Here is a 20473-nt window from a genome sequence, read left to right as displayed (position 1 = left end):
TAGTTGTAGAGAGCAACAAGGTCCCCCCTCAGCCTCCTGTTCTCCAGGCTACACAACTCCAGTTCCCTCAGCTGCTCTTCATAAGACTTCTTTTCTAGACCCTTCACCAGCTTCCTTGCTCTTCTCTGGACCCTCTCCAGCACCTCTGTATTTCTTGCAGTGAGGGGCCCAAAACCAAACACAGGATTCGAGGTGCAGCCTCACCACTGCCAAGCACAGGGCGCTGAGCACTGCCCTGGTCCTGCTGGCCACACTATTTCAAGCACAAGCCAGGACGCTGTTGGCTGCCTTGGCCACCTGGGCACACTGCTGGCTCCTGTTCAGTGGCTGTTGACCAGCACCCCCAGGTCCTTTCCCCCAGGCAGCTTTCCAGCCGCTCTGCCCCAGCCTGTAGCACTGTGTGGGGTTGCTGTGATCCCAGCGCAGGACCCGGTACTGAGCCTTGTTACACCTCAAACAGTTGGCATCAGCCCATCGGTCCAGCCCGCCCAGAGCCCCCTGCAGAGCCTTCCTGCCCTCCAGCAGGCAACTCGGTGTCATCTGCAAACTTGCTGAGGGTGCACTGGATCCCCTCACCCAGATCGTTGATAAAGATATTGAACAGAACTGGCCCCAACACTGAGCCCTGGGAAACACCACTTGTGACTGGCTGTCCCACAAGCCTTTGGGCCTGGCCACACAGCCACTTTTTTACCCAGTGAATGGTATGCCTGTCCAAGCCATGAGCAGCCAGTTTCTCCAGAAGAATGCCATGGGAAACTGTGTCAAAGGCCTTACAAAAGTCTGGGTAGACAACATCCACAGCCTTTCCCTCATCCGTTAAGCAGATCACCTTGTCACAGAAAGAGATTGGGTTTGCCAAGCAGGACCTGCCTTTCATAAACCCTGGCTGGTTGTCCTGGACAAGCTGTGTGATGGCATTCAAGATGATCTGCTCCATAACCTTCCCAGCACCAAAGTCAGGCTGACAGGCCTGTAGCTCCCTGGATCCTTCTTCCAGCCCTTCTTGCACGTTTGCTGACTTCCAGTCAACTGGGGCCTCCCCAGTTAGCCAGGACTGGTAATAAATTTGATTGCAAGTGGCTTGGTGAGCTCTTCTGCCAGCTCCCTCAGTGCCCTTGGGTGGATCCCATCCAGCCCCTTGGCCTTGTGTGTGTCTAAGTGGTGCAGCAGGTTGCTAACAGTTTCCCCTTGGATTATGGGAGCTTCATTCTGCTCCCTGTCTTCCAGCTCAGGGGGCTGGGTATCCAGCAAACAACTGGTCTTACTGTTAATGCCTTCTTCGCCTGAGTCTTTATCCTTTGTCCTCATCCTTTGCCACTAGATTCCCCCCCCCACCACCACCATGTCTGATAAAGGATGGAGATCCTCCCTAGCCCCTTCTTTTGTATCAATGAATTTATAGAAACATTTTTTTATTGCTTTTACAGCAGTAGCCAGATTAAGTTCTAGTTGGGCTTTGGCCCTTCAAATTTCATGACATTGTTGTAGTCCTCCTGAGTTGCCTGCCCCTTCTTCCAAAGGTCATAAGTTCTTCTTTTTTCCCTGAGTTCCAGCCAATGCTCTCTGTTCAGCCAGGCTGGCTTTCTTCCCCACCAGCTCCTCTTCCATCCATCATGAGGATGTCCTGCTCCTGCGCCTTTCAGATTTCCTTCTTGAAGCCTTCCTGGACCCCTTGGCCCTTCAGGACTGCCTCCCCAGGGACTCTGTCAGCCAATCTCCTAAACAGGCCAAAGCCTGCACTCTGGAAGTCCAAGGCGACATTTCTGCTGACCCTCTCCTCCAGGAATCAAAAACTCTTATCATTTTGTGATCACCGGGCCCAAGACAGCCTCCAACCACCAAATCACCCACAAGTCCTCCTCTGTTCACAAAAAGCAGGTCCAGCCAGGCACCTTCCCTAGTTGGCTCCCTCACCAGCTGTGCCAAGAATTTATCTTCCACACACTCCAGGAACCTCCTAGACTGTTTCTTCTCTCTGTACGGTATTTCCAGCAGACATCTGTTAAGTTGAAGTCCCCCGTGAGAACAAGGGCTGGTGACTGTGAGACTTCTCCCAGCTGCTTATTGAGTATTTCATCTGTCTCTTCTTCCCAGTTGGGTAGTCTACAGCAGACTGCCACCATGATATCTGCCTGGTTGGCCTTCCTCCTGATTCTCACCCATAAACATTCAACCCTAATGTCACCATCAAGGTCTAGACAATAAAAACACTCCCTAAGATACGGGGCTATCCTACCTAGAGAGGCTACCACCTGGTGAGTCCTGCATCTGTGATCTGGGCCAGCCTTGCTGCAGCCCTCATGGATGCATCGCTGGAGCTCTGCAATGGTAGTCAGCATCTGCCAAGATTCAGGGACTTCTTCTTTGGTTAGGTACTTGAAACTGAGAACACAAATTACTCTGGTCACTTCTGTTTCCTCTCTCCCCAGGCTGTGCTAGTGTAGCATTTCAGATGAGTAAGTATGGCTGGGGCATCATGTCGCCAAGGATTTTTAACCCTACAATCAGTTGTTTCAGGAAGTGATTTTAAAAAAAGACACCTCATTGAATTCAGCTAGAATATTTAAGAGTTGAGAGTTTAATTTCAGAGTGAAGAAAACTAGAAAATATTCAGTGGATACACAGTTTATTTTCTTTTAAGTTCTTTGCCTTTCTAGATGAACGATGGGCTGAACATAATTAATCCTGGGTCACCCTTATGGAAAGGTAGAATCTGGCAGGATGAAAAGGCTGGTATGAACCCTGTAGAGGAAAAGCAATATAGATTTTCCTTAGTGAGAGCCAAGGGGCAGTAAGTTGTAGTAAGAAAGTGTGTCTTCCTAACATTGTTTTAGAAGCTGAGGTTTGAGAGATGTTGCAGAAAGGACAGGTGATCAGTTCTTAAACAACAGCCTTCTATGAAACAATTCAGAGAGGGGGCTGGAGAACAGCAGTGTGTGCCTTTAAGAAGCCTTCAATAAGCAATAAAGTAGTAAATTGACATGTAATGGAGAAGAATAGAAAAATATTTTCCCCAGTATTATGACAGACTCTCTTCTGATAGAACATGGCTATATTCACTTGGAATTAAATGACAGATTTGTTTTATCTGTTAAAACTAGAATAGTGTTTGGTTAGCTGGAGTATGTGAGAAACTGGAAGAACAAGGATTTTCCTCTCCTGTTTATGAGCATGTGTTACAGCAGAGTTCATGGCTTGAGTACAGGCTTCCAGCTCACCCATACCAAAAATGCATACTGAATAGTGAAGGCAAACCTGGATAGCGAGGCAAATGTATTGAGACTGACTGATCAACAAACAGCTCTCTTCACTCATTTTGTAACCATGATGTACTGGATTTGTAGTATTTGTTCTTATTGGCAACTTACTCTATGGAGTTTGAATGAACTTTCAAAAGAATAAAGAAGGTCTTAAAAAAAAAAATCTCCTTTTCCTCACCTCACACCCCCCCCCTCCCTCCCTTCCACCCACAAGATTACTGAATTCAAGACATGGACAGACTTAGCTGACCGCTTTTCCTCTTGTTTATGATTCATGCAATACACAGCCCTTGCTTACACATTCTTTATGTATGCTTTATACATTCTGGTAGATGAAGCGTATGTCCTCTGGTAAAAATGGCTAGTTTTTCATAGAAAGGTTACTGCAATGTATAAGAAATTGCCTTAAAAAAACCCATGTATGACTCCTTTTAATTGAAGCTTACAAGGAACAAACAAGTATTGGATAGTGGATACAGCACAGACACTTCTTAGTGAATGGTTTCAGCAGACCAAAGCAGATACTGTCTTTGCATACATTTGTCTTGCTTTTTACAACTCTTATAGAACCATAAGAAATCTAAACAGATTTTAAGGCAGACCCATACCACACTGATGCTCTAGGCCTAACTGCATAGCACAGGCCATTAAATTCCACCTAGTAACTCCTGCGCTTATCCAGGCAGCTTCTCATCACTGTCTTCTGGAGAGACATACAACCTTGATTTAAAGACATTGTGATAGATTATCCAGCATGCCTCATGGCAAGTTGTCCCAATGGCCAGTTCCTGCTGTTTAAAAATGTCTTTATTGCTAAGTGAAATTTGTCTAGGTTTGGATACCAGGAATAGTCTTGCTTTACATCCTTTTAAGGCTAGATTAAAGAACTTTCCACTTTTAATTTTCCCCCCACTTACAATTAGATCAGGTCACCCCTTAGCCTATTCTTGGAATTAAATTTATTATGCTTCTCAGATCTCTCACTGAATAGACTTTGTTTCAAGCAGGTATTAGTTTGACAGCACCACGCTTTTCAGTTCAGTAATTTATGTCTTTCAATCTTATTCTGTCTCAACCATGTCATTATTTACCTACCTGAATGGGGAAGTTTTCAAAGAAAAATACCCCGGATGTGAGTGTTTTTTAAGAAACCATTTGACATTGCTAATGGTTTCACAACTTTCACAGCTGCTGTAATGTGGGGGTCATATGTCACATACAGATATTTGTGTACACCTGGACTTATAGTAATCCTGTTTGTGGTCATTTTGAATTAAACTAACCTTCTGGCATTTTTAACCCAGATCAGCTCCTCAATCTGAGCTGTACAAACACATGTGTTAACACAAGGGAGAAAACAGGACAAATGTTGCTGGGGTGGGAAGGATGGTGGGATCTCCTCTTTCAGCAACAGAGGTGGATTAAAAAGATTCTGCAGCCTGCGTAGAGGCACTTCATTTTTCTACAACTTGATGTGTAAAAGCTGAACTCCTAAAAGAAATAAATAGGCAAGAACAATGTAGTTTTATGCTCTTTGAATGTAACACGTGTGTGTTATTTGTATCAAATGAAAGGAAAATCTACAATTCTGCAGAGGGGAGGAAGAGATGCAGTTCTTTCATTGGTGATTTTTAAATAAAAATCTTACACTAAAATCTCCCAGGGAAAGAAACTTAATGTGCTCTAAAAGCATTTGGGCTTTACCCATGCTGTATGTAGTAGAATGTAGTTGTGTTGCTCCAGGAAGAATGAGGGGAAGAAATCCTGGCCTGGGTGCTTTTACATTTACACTTTCCCGCCTTGCACAGGAATGGATGTAAAGAACAGAGTTACTTCAAGGAAATTCTAAAAGAAAAAGTGTTTCACACAAGGCCAGAACTAGTAGCCTGTTGTTAGGGTCGAGAGAGGGTCAATCTGAGAATGGGCTTTCTTCTCTCTTGCAGGATTTTAGAACATTTGATTATTTCTTCCAATGTCTCCCCCGACCTGCCTGCTATAATGCCATGAGAAGGCCACCTCCTTTCACCCCCCTTTGCTAGGATATTAAGGCTAGTCAAATCAGACCCTGTGAATGGATGCAGTAATGAAGCCCATTCATCAGCCTCAAATGCAGGTGGCTTGTACATCCATAATTTTAGCATGAGTTTTATTCCTCTTCTATTAAATTAGAATTTGATTATCAAGAGAGCAATTGTAAGTGCTTTACTAAAGAATTCCAGAACCAGTTGGTAGATATATTGAATTGCTTGTACATTCACTGTAGCTGTATCCCTAAAAAGAAAATATTTGGATTATGAAATCACGGTAACGGGGCTTCATGCATCAGAATTGCAGCTACTGGAGTGAAATATACCCTTCCTTGTACTTTCTCTGAATAATGTGATTGTTTGTGATATGGACAGTATAAGATTTATGGAAATAGCTTCTCAGCTAGTGTAAACCGGTACAGCTGCAGTGAAACCAAATGAGTTCTGCCACTGTACACCACATTACAATTTGGCCCTTGGTGTTGTTAGGTAGATGTTTCCTTGCTTTTAAGTGGTCAGGTTTTGTATGTGCAATAGGTAACTACAGGCTTGTCAGCAACCTAAAACAACTCTTGAGTGTGGTTCTAGCAGAGGGTTTTACTTTCAGATTATACCTACATGAGGGGAAATACTCCCACCAGGTAAGTGCAACACAGTGGAGAACTGGAGTGAGGGAGTGTGGGGGAATGATAGTGATGGCCAAGTTCAATCTGAGTTGGCATTGTAGCATGGCAGACCAAGGGGGCAAAATGGGTGGGTTGCAAATGTTGGTCTTCATATGAGACTTGATTGTGCTGCAGGTAGTGTTCTTGCTTGGTACCATTCTGATGAGACTTTCAGCTCTGGGCACTAGCAGCAAAAAACACAGAGGAAACTTGGAAGGTGGTAAGAGAAGAACAACAAAAATGATAACAGAGCTGGAGGGATTGTTTTTATGAGGGAAGATCAAAAGAACTAAATATGTGGAGCTTGGCTAAGTGATGACTAAGAAGGGAACATGAAAACTACCTACAACTGTTTGAAGGATATAAACACTAGAGGTGAGCAAACAGCAGGGAGAAATAGTCTGTGAATTTGAAAGTCATTTTCAGTTCAACTGTGTTTCCACCCTTTAGTGCTCACTTTCTGTTAAGACTTGTGCTTTACTGAAAAGGTTTTCAGGGGAAAGCACACTTGTGTATTCAAATGCTTCAGTATCTGCAAGGGAATTCTGAAATGTAAATTCAAGCTTAAAATTTGAAATTTGCTTTAGCTTACATAAGTCACCTAGTGCACAGTACATTGTGCTAATCAACAATATGCAAGTTTTCTGCATGGCAAGTCAAATATGTGGTTGAAAGCTGTACTTTCAGTTTTAACATGGTACTTGTGTGCTTCCCTGATGGAATTACTTAGTTAACTGAGCAATGCAGGATAGATTCCAACTGCTTTCTATCAGCTTTGCACAGAAAGGTGAGGCATTTGCTTTTGTTGACAGGCTGTATTTTATAAATGGTATGATTTGCATGTTGATCTGTTGGGGAGGTATTTTTTTTTTCTTTGACAAGAGTTAAAAGTGTCTAGAGCCCAAAAGAAGAGCATGCTATGTATATAAGAGCTGTTGGTACAGTTTTATGAAGTTGTCCAGATATACTGGGGCACTGTGAGGGAGATCTTTTCTAATTTTTTGGTGCACAATTCATCAGCTAAGAAAGGTGAATTTAGCTCCTGTGACCCCCCCATGGACAGTTAGAGCAATTGAATTAAGAAGAAATTTCAGAATGACTTTAAGAAAATGTTGTGTTAATAGTGAAATTTTCTCCTCCTGGAGGTCCACTTGTCATTTAAAGCACTTGGGCAAAGCAGTGGAAGCAGTTGCTGGGCAAGCCTCAGGTGAACTGACTAATTTGGTAAGTCATTTTCAACTTTGGTGATTTGTGAATTCAGGCATTAAAATACTGTGTTAATACTCATCAACAGGCTTTTCTAAGCCTCTTTCCCTGTTAGTGTAGGATTGATGTGTGCTGCTCAGCGAATAACAAGAAATATACAGTCAGCTGTGTAGATACACAGTTGTTTCCAGAGGCATTTTCTTAAAGAGTGTATGTATGCATGCATGCGTCAATTCATACTGTACACAGAAACTACAGGCATTGACCTATGCAAACACACACCAAATTATCGCTTCCTATAAACAAATTAGCATGCTTTAAAAGGTGAAAAGCTCTATAAAATTGTCTGCCCTGTTGTTTATGGTGTGAGCGAAGGATGCACTACATTACAGAGGAGCTCACATTTCTCTCTTCTCCCCCCCTCTCTAAATGGACGCGTGCTCCCGTCCGTTTCACCATTGTTCCTGCCAGCCCGATCCCAGCAGGGGTTCCCTAATTAGCAATCTCTTCATTTCCAATCAAAGCACAAAGCGGCCCCAAAAGCCTTTCTTTATGAGGGAGCTGAGCGGTGGCTGGGGACATGGAGTGGGATAATTGCCTTCGCCACTGGCAGCAGTAAGCAGCCTGGCTAATTCATTATTGTAATAACTTTGCTTGTCCTTGGGGAGGGGGGGCTAGGGTGAGGAGGACTGAGCCTGGCGGTGCTAGCTGAGGACAGGGGGAAGGGGGAATCCAGCCAGAATTGAGGTAGAAGATGGGAACAATTGGCAGGAAAGGAGAAACTAGTCAAAATTTTTCTGACTGTCCCCCCCTAAATAATTTGAGGATGATGTTAATTTGTGGCATGGCAGCCATTGCTCCCTGAACAAGACTACTAAGAGCATTCTTCTGCTCTGCCCTTGTCATGTTCACTGAAGGGGCCATCTGAAAAGGCATGCGATTTGGTCCCAGGACTGCTGGGGAGGCTGGGGCTTGGTGGATGAGGAGGATTCAGGCATTGCTTCTCAGTCCAGGTAGGAAAAGTTGACAGTCAAGCATTGTGATAAGGTTGAATGACTGAGCTGCTCACACCCAGCACTTTGTGGCTTTCAGTGATGCACAAGAAGTTACCAGTCCTTGTGTGGAGATGGCATGTTGTATTTCTTTGACAGAGCCATGAGCTGGCAAATCTTGTGGCAGAGCTTTTTTCTTATCTATTGTCTCTTTAAAATACCTTTAATCACTTACTTGTCTTCATGTGGACTGCAGCTTTGACTCTGGAGCTCTGTTGGTTTTCAGTAATAATCAAGGCTCTGGCCTCGTGAACAGATCACTAGGCTGAGATACCAGCAACAGCTGGGGCTGCTAAAGGGAGCAGGCAATGGTGGTGGTTACTTTCTCTTCCTTGAAGTGAAATGTCTGTGGTGTGGTGCAGTAAGTTTATTAGGTTTTTGGTTTTGAAATGGGTACATATTTTAAGTAAGACCAGTCATACATTTCCAGACCCCCTGGTTCTTCTTTGTTGTTTCTTTGTGCTTATCTCAGATTGGTGTGGCAGGGTCTTGGCTACTCTAGCTGACTGATAAGACAGCTCCTTTTCGAAATTCCTTTGCACTGTTAGTGCTGTGTACATTCATTGAGCCTACCACTCTGAGACTGTCACCATTCACGTTTCTGCACTGAGATGGCTGGTAATGTAGCTATGCATTTTACTGTCAAAAGTTTTTTCACTGAAAATTATTATCTCTGACATAAAACTAAAGAAATCGTGATATCAAAGTGCAAGTGCCAAACATACAAATTTGCGTGTGGCAGAAGCCAGTTTAGCATTAAATTATACCACTGTATTAGTGAACACTTCATTCTGGAGCTATTTGTGTTACAGAGAGGCACACAGAGCAAGTCCTCAGCCTGATGGTCATTTCAATAATATGTTACAGACCCTTTGATTCCTAAAGAGTTTATTCACCTAAGATGCAAAATGCTTACCGGGAGCAGAAGTTTTGGGGGTAGTTTAATAGCAATTAATAGGTGTTTGAAGTAGAATTTCTAGTTGGTGTTGTCCTGATTCTTGTGACCAGTGCTGTTTTCCCAGCTGCCTTGTGCTAGTTGCTGTCTAGCAGGTTTCTCCACCTCTGTCTTCTCCAGCTCTCCACCAGACATTCAACCTCTTGGAGGCTGTGCTGCCTGCAGCCAAAGGAATGTCAGCTCAGTGAGCTGACAAGCAAGAACAAACTTCCTCTGCCTGGTGCCAGTGTGCATGAGCAAGCCACAGTGGCGATGCTAAAGTCCAAAGAGAAAATGTCTTCTGATTTTTATTTTTCCACAATCAATGCTGTAGTTCTGGTTTCGTTGTGCTGCTTGATGTCTAATGTAAATGCCATACAGGGTGGAAGGTTCAAACAGGCCAGTGAGTGCTCATAATTACTATTGTGGAGGCTTTGAATGACTTGCTGTGTGTCCTGTGCCATTTCTGTGCTTCCGGATCCTTTTTGTTGAAGGATCACTGTAGCAGCGATGGAAGAATTCCACGTCTCTCACAGCTTGCTTAGTTAATGAGTTGCAGCAGTAACAGTACATAAGGTTGAGATGAGCTCATGTAGGTAACTCTGTCTGCTAGAAATGGAAATATCCCCATTTGTACATTTGTGGGATTCTACATCATGTGGTAAGTCCTACCCTTGATTTGCATTTATCCCTCCAGCCCTCTGAGAGTACTTTAATTGTGTGGAAAGTGTGGTGACCAAGAGTGAAAGCCATGCAGTGGCTAGACTCTTCAAATGAATTTTCTTTCTTGTGTTTCCAGCTGCTCAGGAATGAGGATAATCTTGAATCCCTTTCCTGATTCTCCATAGGAGACTATGGATCTTAAAGACCTTTTGTTAGATAAACTGGGAACAGTTCAAAGGGATGAAAGACATCTGATATACAGCACGCTGTATGTGTGGCATAATGGCATAAGGTTGATGGGATGCCAGGATATGGGCAAGGGTAGGTGAACTGGAGTAACAATGGGAAATTTAGTCTTGACTTCTCTTCACTTTTAGTCTGAGACCCTAAATTGTTGCATTGTTAGCAATTACTTGTGGAGAGGTAAGAAATTGTGGCAATGGGCATGAGAAGGAATATTAATGATCCAATTTCCAGCTGGGTTCCACTCCAAGGCGTCGCTGGGTGATGTGCATTTTTAATCATAACAAACCAGAATGAGAAGGAGTTGTTTGCAGCAGGGCAGGGCCTGCATGTGGAACCACAGAGTGTGACACCATTTCAGACCTCTGCCTGCTGCTCAGGGGCAGCAGTCACACAAGGCTGCTGTGCTTGAGTGCCACCACAAACTAGGTTGGACTGTGACCACAATAAAACCTGGATCACTGCTAGAAATGGATCCAGGTAGGGAATCTAGTAACTATCTTGAATAGCCTAAAGCTCTTGACCAGAAGAAATCACAGAATTTGACTGGACTTTTGGATCAAAACGGGCCCTGATCAGAAAAGGACAGAAATACAATTTCCAGATGCTAGACAGCATTGTGCTGTAGCCATGCTGAATTTCCTGGTAGCTAGTTTTTGCAGCCTTGATAGTTTCCGTGGTAGGGTCTTCTGCTTATTTGTGTTTGTGGAAAGTGATTTCTCTGACTTCCAAGTGATGTGGCCCAACAGCAAGACTTCTTCTATCCTTTCGGTCTTAGAGACACTGAATTTGAGAGTTTGGGAGAACCATGGAGGTTTTCTTTACCCTCTGAGGAGCTTTTCATTCTGAACTTTCAGCCACAGGGAGCTTTGCCATATTTCTTTGGGAATGGTTCAAGCAGTCAGTTGGAGTTGCTGTTGAGGGACATGAAGCCCCCCTTGCCTGGGGCTAAGTATTCTGTGATTGTTTAGCAGTGGGACATGCAGCTCTATGCTTGATACCCATTTGGGAATGTGCCTGCTAAGCTTCAGGCTCTGTGTCTCAGGACAGGTCCCTCTTTACTTATCCTTCATCTTTTATTCTGTCTTGGTAACTGCGGAACTGCTTTGTCTGTAGAGTTAAATGGCTAATAGTCACACCAGCGTTTTAGTCCCACAGCTGTCTACTGTATGTAAGAATATGATGGAGCAGCACAGCTTTTTTGTGGCAGAGATGCCTGGTGCATCTCTGTGGCAGAAGAAACAGCCGTATAACTTTCTCAGTACAGGATTTACAGTGCACGCTAAGCAGGATAGTCATTCCATCTAGCAGAGGGCAAGGGTGCCACAGATACTCTCTCACTATAGTGCAGGAGTTACGGGAGGAAGAAATACTTGTCTTGCATCCCCTCAAGTGTATATTAAGGCCAAGAGTAAGTACTGACTTTCCTCTTGGAGTTCTCAGCAGCCATTCAGTTGCTCCCTACCATGTTAGTGCTAAGCCAGACTAGGGAAAAGGGCTGAAGCACTGCATGCCTGGCCTTTGTGGTATCATGTTTTGTGTATCTGGCAGAGGAAAGGTGGCTGGTGTTTGATATCCGAGTACTCACTATTTTCAAGTAAACAAGGTGGGGAATCTGGAAGAGCTATGAGAAAACTCCTGGCCTGGTTTTTTTCCCATTAAACTGGATACTAGCATTCTCTGGGACAGTCTGTGCTGACGCAGCCACCTGTATTGTGCTGGCTGGGCTTAAAGCATCGCTACAGAAAGATGGGATGCTTTCTGTCAGAGAAGGAGTTTCTGAAAGAACACAGCCACCTGCAATATCGGAGCTAGTCAGGGCACTAGTGTCTGCCCCAGCTCCTGGCTGCCAGCGAGGAGAAATGACAGCAACTTAAAGACTTCTGTTTTGCTTAGGAATAAGAAGTTACGTGATTTGTGCAAGAGCTGTTTCACCTGAGGAAGGGAATTCACTGAAGTGGCTGAGGAGGGAGTGGGGAGGGGATGGGAGGAGTTGCCTTTCAACATCCACAGTAGATGCTGCCTCTGGCACAAGTGCCATGGTTGGAGGACAGAGTGAGGGGTTTATACATGTTGTGTTCATGCAGCAAGTCTGGCCCTGAGAGGCACCTTTCTACTTGGCAAAGCTGCCTTGCTGCTCTTCCACAAAAGGCTTTGGTTTGAAATGTTGAAAACTGCAGTTCTGTGCAAATACGTGTGTGAAGGGGAGGAGATTGCAGGGCAGTGGTCCCTTCCTGGTAGGGGTAGTGGGCTGCCAAATGGATATAGCTTGCTGTGATTTTACAGATGCTTTTTGGGGAAGATGGATACCATTTGCTGAGATAGGTGTTTGTTGCCCAGGCAAAACTCCCAGTGCATTTACAGCAGCTCCACATGGTCTTTGTGTGTGCGGTAGGTATGTGTGTGTGCATGTACATGCTTGTGTATGCCTTTATTTCCATGCTCCGGCTGCCTGCCTCTGATTTAAGGGCAGGTTTTATTCCCCAGCTGCCTCAGGGCTCCTCTTTTCTGATTGCATTAAAGTCTCCGTAATTCTCCCCTCATTAATGATTGGCATATTTTTACCTCTCACTAAAGGAGCTTGGAGGCAACTCCCGTGGGGCCCTGCTCGCCAAATGAAACAATTTCATCCTGCTCCAGAAACGCATTAAAAAGGGTTTGTCAGGATCTTATCGCTAGTTAGGGAAAGCTAATCAAATTACTTCTATTTATTAGCTGCCGCAGCAATGTGTCATTCCATCAAGTACAGGTACTGGGACAGGCAGGGATTGCATGGAGAGCTCTGTGCATCCAGCACTGCTGCCTTGTTCTGCACAACAGCATCTCTTGTCAAAGGAGGCTGCAGGGCCAAGAGAGGCTGTGAACTTCCCAGCAGCAGTGCTTCTGCCACCATTCCCAGCAGGACCTCCCCTCTGCTGCCCTTTTTCACTTGTCTTTTCCAGGGGATTCTCCAAAGTCCCTTCCCAGTAGCGCTCCTGAGCTTTTACCGTTGGGTCCATTACCTCTGCATGTGGTTAACTTCTTGCTGTTACTGATTATATTTTGCTATGGACTATTTCTTTTGAGGTGGTTTGGGTTTTTTGGCAAGTTTAACTCAGTATTAAACCAGCCCAGGAATGATTTGTTACTTAGTTTCTCTTTGGGCCTGGGTTGACAAAGGGACAGTGGGGCAGGATTATGGCAATCTGGGAAATAATATAGGGGTTTTTTACTTTATAAGACTTTTAGGAAACATTTTTTCAAGTATATTTTTTTTTCAGTCTGTGTGGTCTGGGAAAGTAATTAAAATTGAAGGAGTGGGAAAAAAACCCAACAACTGAGTCTTTATTGAGTAAACTAGGTCCCAAGGACCTAGCTGAGGCTCTGAAAAGAGCACCAACTCTTGCTGGACTGATGCTGATTGCAGGAGAAGTAGTGGTTTGTGAAGCAGGAAGTGTGAACTCAGACAGATAAAAGCTTGTGCTTTTATTGATTCCACACGTGGAACATGCATTTCATTCATGCACATACACAGTGCACTTGTACTTGTGATCATGTATGCGCTCCCATTCTTCCACATGATCCAAATTCCCAGGGTGACTGTACCTCCTGTAGACTTGCTCAAAAGGGACGTGGAGGTAGGTGCCTGAGATGCACTTTCAAACTTTAGAAACTATAGATCTACTTCCATCTCTTTCTTAGTTTCAAGATGAAAGAAATAATAACAATGAACTCTCAGGTGTTCTGGATAAACATGAGTTTGCCAGTGAAAATGGGCTTGTTTCCATGTAAAGCTGATCTCGTATTAGAAAGAAAACACAAAAATAAAACCATTTAGTGGATGTATTTGCATCTGAAGTGTGTCTAAACGTAGTTAAGGTGATTCATGATGATGATAATATTGCTGTGCACTTCACGTAAACCTTTTATTTCATTTTATGCATACCAAGAATTTCACCTTAGCATAAAATCCTGGGAGAGCAGTGAAAACACACTGTTCCCATGAACAAGTGTCCATGTAAACACAATAGCGTGCACATTGTGTGTGGTGTTGGTTTCATTTAGGGAACGTGTGCGCTGGTTCTCAGCGTTTTGGAGTGTATGTACACACATGCACCCTCCGTGTTTGCATGGAAATGATGGGAATGGTTAGAGGTTTGACAGTATTCTGGCACTACAAGCAATGATTTCTGGAGCTTGGGTTGGTGGGGGACAGGCAAGTGCCCCAGCTACTGTAACTGCATGAATTCGCTATATGGTGTGAGTGACTGCCAAGCTACAGGGGCCCTGGGTGCTGTTCCTGGGAGCAGCGGTGTTGCAGGGACTAGTGGGGGAGTCTAGCTCCATCAGCCCCATGCAGTGAGCCATGCTCCAGCATCCTCATTATCCACACAGTTCAAAAGGCAGTCCTGAGCAGTCCGTCACGTCCCACAAAAGGCTGTATCGATTGGCCTGTCGGAGCGTTTCCTGGGGTCCTTTATATCTCTCTGCCTCGTAGTCAGTAATGAAGAGGCTGAGCGCAGGGAGAGTCAGCAGACTCCCAGCTGCTGGGATTTCTTCATCTTCTCATCAGGATTTTAATTAGACACGTCCGAGAGGGCAGCACCATGTGAGGGCAGGCGGGAGCTTTATCAAGCAGGCCACTTCTTTAATTACTGTTTACTGACAGATAACAAGGGAGGGGAGGTGGCAGCAGAGATGGTTGTAGGGGGAAGCAGGGAAAGGACGGCCGGTCCCCAGAGTGTGCGCTCAGCAAAGGCGGCCTGTGCTAGGGCTGGAGTGGAAATTGTTCCCCACTCCCCATCCTGCCATCCTGTTTACCTGTTGCCAGCGTGAGAAAGGTTCTCCTTGCCCCTTTCCTAGAGAGCAGAAGATAGTTCTGAAAGGTGTTAAGTGCTAAGGACCAGAGACACAAGAAATGAAAAGTGTAAGTTTGGTTAGAGAAAAATGAGAGAACGGTCTTTCCCAAGCTGCCAGGATCCTCTGCTGAGCTGTCCTGTGCCTTCCCAGCCTTGAACAGCCCTGTGGGGCTTCTAACCACTGCACAGTAAGAAGCAAAATTATTTCCTTCTCCTTCTGTCTGCAATTGGCAGCCCTTCTACCTCCCACCGCCACCATTGCTGTTTTGTCCAAAAGAAACCACCTTCTGCCTTTCCATGTGTCCTCAGCATTAGTTGTATGAGAGCAGTCTGGTCTGCGGCTGCTGCTGTCACAGACTGCCTCCCTGCTCTCTCATGGACCAGCTCTGCACCTGATGTGAATCATACCTTCAGCGATCCCTCTTCTGTCTGGCCCCAGAATCCACATCTCCCTCCAGCTTTTGCATCCTTCCCCTTAAGGTGCTTTTTGGACACCATTTGTAACCCAGCTGCTGTGTCCTGCTGGATCATAGCCCTGCCTTTAGTATCGTGGAGCTGCACCCTGGGGTTGTGTTATCACAGGGGGGAACGGTGTTCACTGTCCCCACCAAACCAAGTGGTTGGGCCAAGCTGCCATTGTGGATCACTGCTCCCTGGCCTTTGGGTCATGGGATGCCTGCAACGGAGTGCAGCAATTGGTGTCCACATAAGTAGTCCTTTGGTGAACTGAGCTCAGCAGCCTGTTGCTCTCCTGAAATTTGCTCTGAAGTTCATGCCATGGTCTTGGCTATGTTCGTACCCACTGAAAATTAGTCTGGTGCTTCCAAAATACTGTTGCCACCCCAGCAATGGAAGATGGCTTGTTCCAGAGTCTGATTTCCCTTGGTGCCAACGGACTCCCGCTGCTCTGAGCAGAACAAGATCTGGAGGATGTGCTTGGGATCAGCAAGGACTCTGTAATTGGACTGTTGTTCTTTCATTTTGCTACGCAGTAGCGAGCAGATTATAGAGCCCACACATTATAGATTTCCTGTCATCCCTCATGAATCAAGCTCCACAGTCTTATTTACTGTCGGCCAAGGCCTGTGAATAACATCACCAAGGGATACACTCTCACGCAGTTGTGCAAACACACAGTACAGAGCACTTGCACGCACCTCTGAGCTGTTAGTTTGCCTTCCCCTGTTACACTACCTATGGTAGAAAAGGGCCCTCTGTTTCCTATCTGCACAGAAGGGCTCCTGCCTTCCCTCGGAGCTCCGTTTGTAACACTGGAGACAAATCTGTGTTAAACAATATTGACCCGCATTTTTAATGTTACGACATTTCTGGTTACAACTCTGGCCATTCAGCACACTCTTACACGCACATGCGCCAAGGATGTGGACTTCCAGTTTCCTGGGAGCTGTTTCATACAAAATCTGGCAGGTCTTTCTTGCTTGTCAGTGAGAAAAGCTTGGTTTGTGCTCAAGGCACAGCACTGGAAGTCAGGACCATGGGCACAGGTCTCGGCTTCATCAAGGACAGCTAAGAAATTTTGCTGCTCTAACTAGTAGCGTAGTGAATGTAATAGATTATAGCCTTGATTTATCAGAAGATATTTTCTCAAGTTTCCCAAATTTTCAGCTCAAGGTTCTGAAAGAGCATGAGAAATTGAATCCAGCTGGGAGATTTGCCTCAGTGAAGGGCTAACACTGTTTCTTCCCCCTCCCCCCCCCAAACTGCAGTGAGGTGTTACTACTGAATCAGTTGGAGTCCCCTAGAAGTGAAGGGAGGCTTGGCTTGTCTACAGCAATCCAGCCTGCTAGTTGCAACCCTTGTTCCTTGTTGAAGGTGTTCGTAAAAATTCTGTGGCCCTCCAGATAATAAGCTTGGAGATGCAGGAATTAAGTTAGAGGGACTGAGGTGCTAATTTATTTCTGGTAGGCAGGTTAATATTTCTGTCATGGAAATTTAGATATTAGGCAAGGTCTGGGGAATGTGTCTTCAAATAGTAAGAGGCTTTGTCCAAAAGGAAGTGATTAAGCCATTTGCTATGTCCGTTGTTGATAGAGTTGGAAATAAATGGGCTTTGAGTGCAGTGTGGGAGATTTCCGTTTGATGTTCCAAACTTGTATTAGCAATGATGCAGGAGCATTAGAACAGACTGTCTGAGAAGGGGTGAAATTTTTTCAGAACAGGCTGGAAAAACATCTGTCAAAAATAATGCTGTTATAGCTGATCTTACATTGGGACAGATAAGCTATATATATATTGGGACACCTGACCTGCTCCTAGCCCTATTTTCTGTGACTTTGTGAAATGTTAAGACATGTATAATCTTGTGTACAGCTGATGCAAGCTTGAGATGGGTACAGGTGTATATATCAAATAAGCACTAGCATCTATAAGCTACCAGGATATTGTATGGAGAAGTACAAATGCTCCCCTTCAGAGGCCTGCTATTCAAATGCTAGTCTACCAAACCATGGTAAGTCTTAAAAAGAGATGGCAGCAGCACTCTTTCTTGCTTAACCTACTTTCTTAATTTATATCTTCATTTTCACTGCCACATACAACAAACAGGCTAGTAGCACCATCTTTTTTTACTAGTGCTTCCTGTAAAATTTAGGTTTTGTTGTTCATACCACTGCCAAGCTTTAATCATTGCTGTAAATACTTTCTGTGCCTCTGACAGACTTGTGGAAATTTTTATCAAAACCAGCAATTTATTTTCTTTTTTAAAGAAAAAGTAGGGAGTATGCCATATTCTTGAATTATGCCTTCCTTCCATTTAAAAATGAGTCAAGATTCCTGTTTGTAAATCTCTAAATCAGCGTCTGTTTTGGAGCTAGGCTGCAGGGACAGCTGGGTCTGTGTCAGAGCAGAGGCAGTGTCAGAAAGTGGGGCCACCAAACAGTGATGGAAAGACAGGCAAGGGGAGCTGGTAAAAAGGTGAGGAAGGGAAACAAATAGTTAAAAGCAACTGTTGAACAAGGAGGCTTGGGCTGTGGAGCTTGGGGGAATAGTGTTTGGTGGGGTGAGATGAGAGCAAAGGAAAGAGCTGGGATGAGAAGACAAAGGCAGTGAAGAGAAAAAAGTGTGCTGGGATGGTCTGGAGAGGAGAGAGCATGACTTGGATTGAATGTTTGGAAAAGCCTCTTCCTCAACTGTCATCAGCATCTGAAATTCACCCACTGTTTGATGCTCCTCATGTTAGTCTTCACAAAGGACGAGTTACCCTTGCAGCCCATTTACTCCATTGCCTTGGTTGTACGGTCCACGTGATGGATATGTCTCTTCTGACAATCCACACAAGTGTCATTGTGATGCTTCAGGAGCGAATTTTTTCACTCTAAAAGAAACAAACTCTGTGAAAAGGGCGCTTTGAAGGGTGCTAATGCAAGAACTGGAAGCTGGGGAAAGACCAGTTATCCTCTGCATGCATTTCTATCTACCTGGCTGTGTGTCTTACACGACTCATGTTTTAGCTACGTCACTGTGTGCCATTTCTTTCACAGGACCCCTGCCTCATTCACTGCATGCGATGGGCCTGCTCTGAGATAAATCAGAGTTGCACAGTGAAAGAGACCATCTGTAGGACCTCTGCCTCATTTGTCAGGTGTGTACTGAGTGAGACAAGGGACTGCAGGAGAGAAAGCGAAGCTTTTATAGCTGAGGCAGTGAAATTCTGACCTGCCAGTTGACTTTTTCTCTGTGACCATCTCTGTACGATAGTTTTCAGACTTTTTGAAGCAGCTGTTGTGCCAGTGGTTGTTTAATTGTGCGTTCCTGATTTTCTGGGGGACCTTTTTGATCCCAAAGGACTTGCTTTACAGAAACAGAGTGCTTACAGTTGCAAATGAAGTGAATGGGAATCCACTGAACCCAAATTGCTATACAAGCACAGATCAGTCAGGCTGTTGGTGTCTCAGACTGGGCACCCAGAATTAGCAAGTATATTTTAATATGGTCTTCAGTCATTCATCCATAAAATGGGAATAAAAATACCCCCTTCTCTCATAGAGGTGTGTGAAAATAAATGATCTTGAACTGGCAAAGCTCTTGGACAGTGTAATGATAAGCCCATAGAAAAACACATAAGGAAATGAATGAATCTCTAGAGTCAGGTTTGAATAATGTGCAGTAAATAAGGCCTGGGGCCACGCACTGAACAATGAGCAGAAACCAGCATCTCAAATAGCTTCTCATTACATGGGAGCAATCCCTTCTGAGCGCAGTCTGAGATGGGGTACTGTGGAAAAAATATGATCATGTAATTAAGGGCTATGAAATAATGCATATGCACATGAGGGCTAAAAGTATTTCTCACAAGTAAGCACAATTCTGGCATTTCCTAATTCTTGATTTTATTTGTAGTCTGCCCTATTTAACATACAGTTTTTTGGTTTGTCTTTATTTCATGGGTCCGGTCATGCTTTGCAGATTTATGTGCTGTAAGGTGGTGTTGTCCTGGCCTCTCCGTTTGGATTAAGTGTTGCCATTTCATGTATTTACAGATCAGCTAATTGCAGGTAGTCAAAACCTGATCATCTTATGTATTATGTATTCCACAAGTTGTAATCTCCACTGAGGTGTGGACTTGCGTGAGTGAGAAAGGCAAATCTGACCCTGTAATTTGCTGTCATGAGCAAAAGTGACACCCAGATGCTGCTGTTCTTAACAGTGAAGGAACTGGGGATATTTGAGATCTTACAACCTGCTAGCAGTAATTAAAACAATAAAACCCCCAGTAATTTTCCCATGCAGCAATATGCAAGGGAGGAGAATGTCACTAGGGCTGTGAAATGGCTTTAAAAGTCTTTGCTGTAATGGGTGCAGGAAGAATGGCAAAGCTTAAGCTCCTAGCGAAAGTATGCAGAAAGGTAATGCTCAAAATACCTAATTTTAAATAACCACACTTTTGATGACTGATTATGTGTGTGTTTAGGAACAAATATATTTTGACTGCAGTGGTAACGGCGTAGTTTTAAAAGCTATCAAGTTGAGAAGTTGGGTGTTAATGGTGCTGGGACATCAGTGTCCAAACCTAATGCTGGTTAACCTCTCCATGGCGTGACTGGTATTTGCTATATTTCCAAGGGAGAATATTATGAACAGTATGAAAATGGAGCTGTGACACATACCCCTGAGTTTTGTTTTGGTTTTTTTGTGGGGTTTTTTTGGTAGGAAGTAGAATTTTCTATGGCAAATGTCTAAGAAATGTACCATAAAATCTTTTCCACTTACATCTTTCCCCTTCTGTTCCCCATTCACAATCTCAAATACTGGAATTCATTAGCCTATTTAGGCTGTAGAATGTGATGCCTCTCTCAAGGATGACTAGTATCACTATTGGCCAGTTGATGACTTGGAAAGCACTGGTTCCCACATATGCTGCAGATAATGGTTCATTCTGGAAATGAAGTAAGCCAAACCTACCAAACGTATTAACCTCTGTAGGAGACTGAATGAACATTCTTTGTGCAGTGGTTTAACTTCTCAGTTTTAACAGTTTCATCAGACAAATGTATCGTATGGTTTGAAGGGGAAAAATCCCCTCAGGCTGGGCCTGCCACTACTGGCCAAAGGAAAGAGGAAAG

At 44.3% G+C, this 20473-nt stretch overlaps 1 protein-coding gene across 1 annotated transcript in view; it reads left to right on the top strand.

The window, feature by feature from the left end:
* Positions 1-20473, top strand: part of ESRRB (estrogen related receptor beta) — a 135530-nt gene that overhangs the window by 12498 nt on the left and 102559 nt on the right. The gene's annotated exons all lie outside the window — the stretch shown is intronic.

Source organism: Falco peregrinus, chromosome 1 (genome assembly GCF_023634155.1).
Source record: "Falco peregrinus isolate bFalPer1 chromosome 1, bFalPer1.pri, whole genome shotgun sequence".
In the NCBI taxonomy this organism is placed as follows: domain Eukaryota; kingdom Metazoa; phylum Chordata; class Aves; order Falconiformes; family Falconidae; genus Falco; species Falco peregrinus.
Note: the sequence above shows the minus strand (reverse complement) of the source record. Positions and strands in the feature narration are given on the sequence as shown.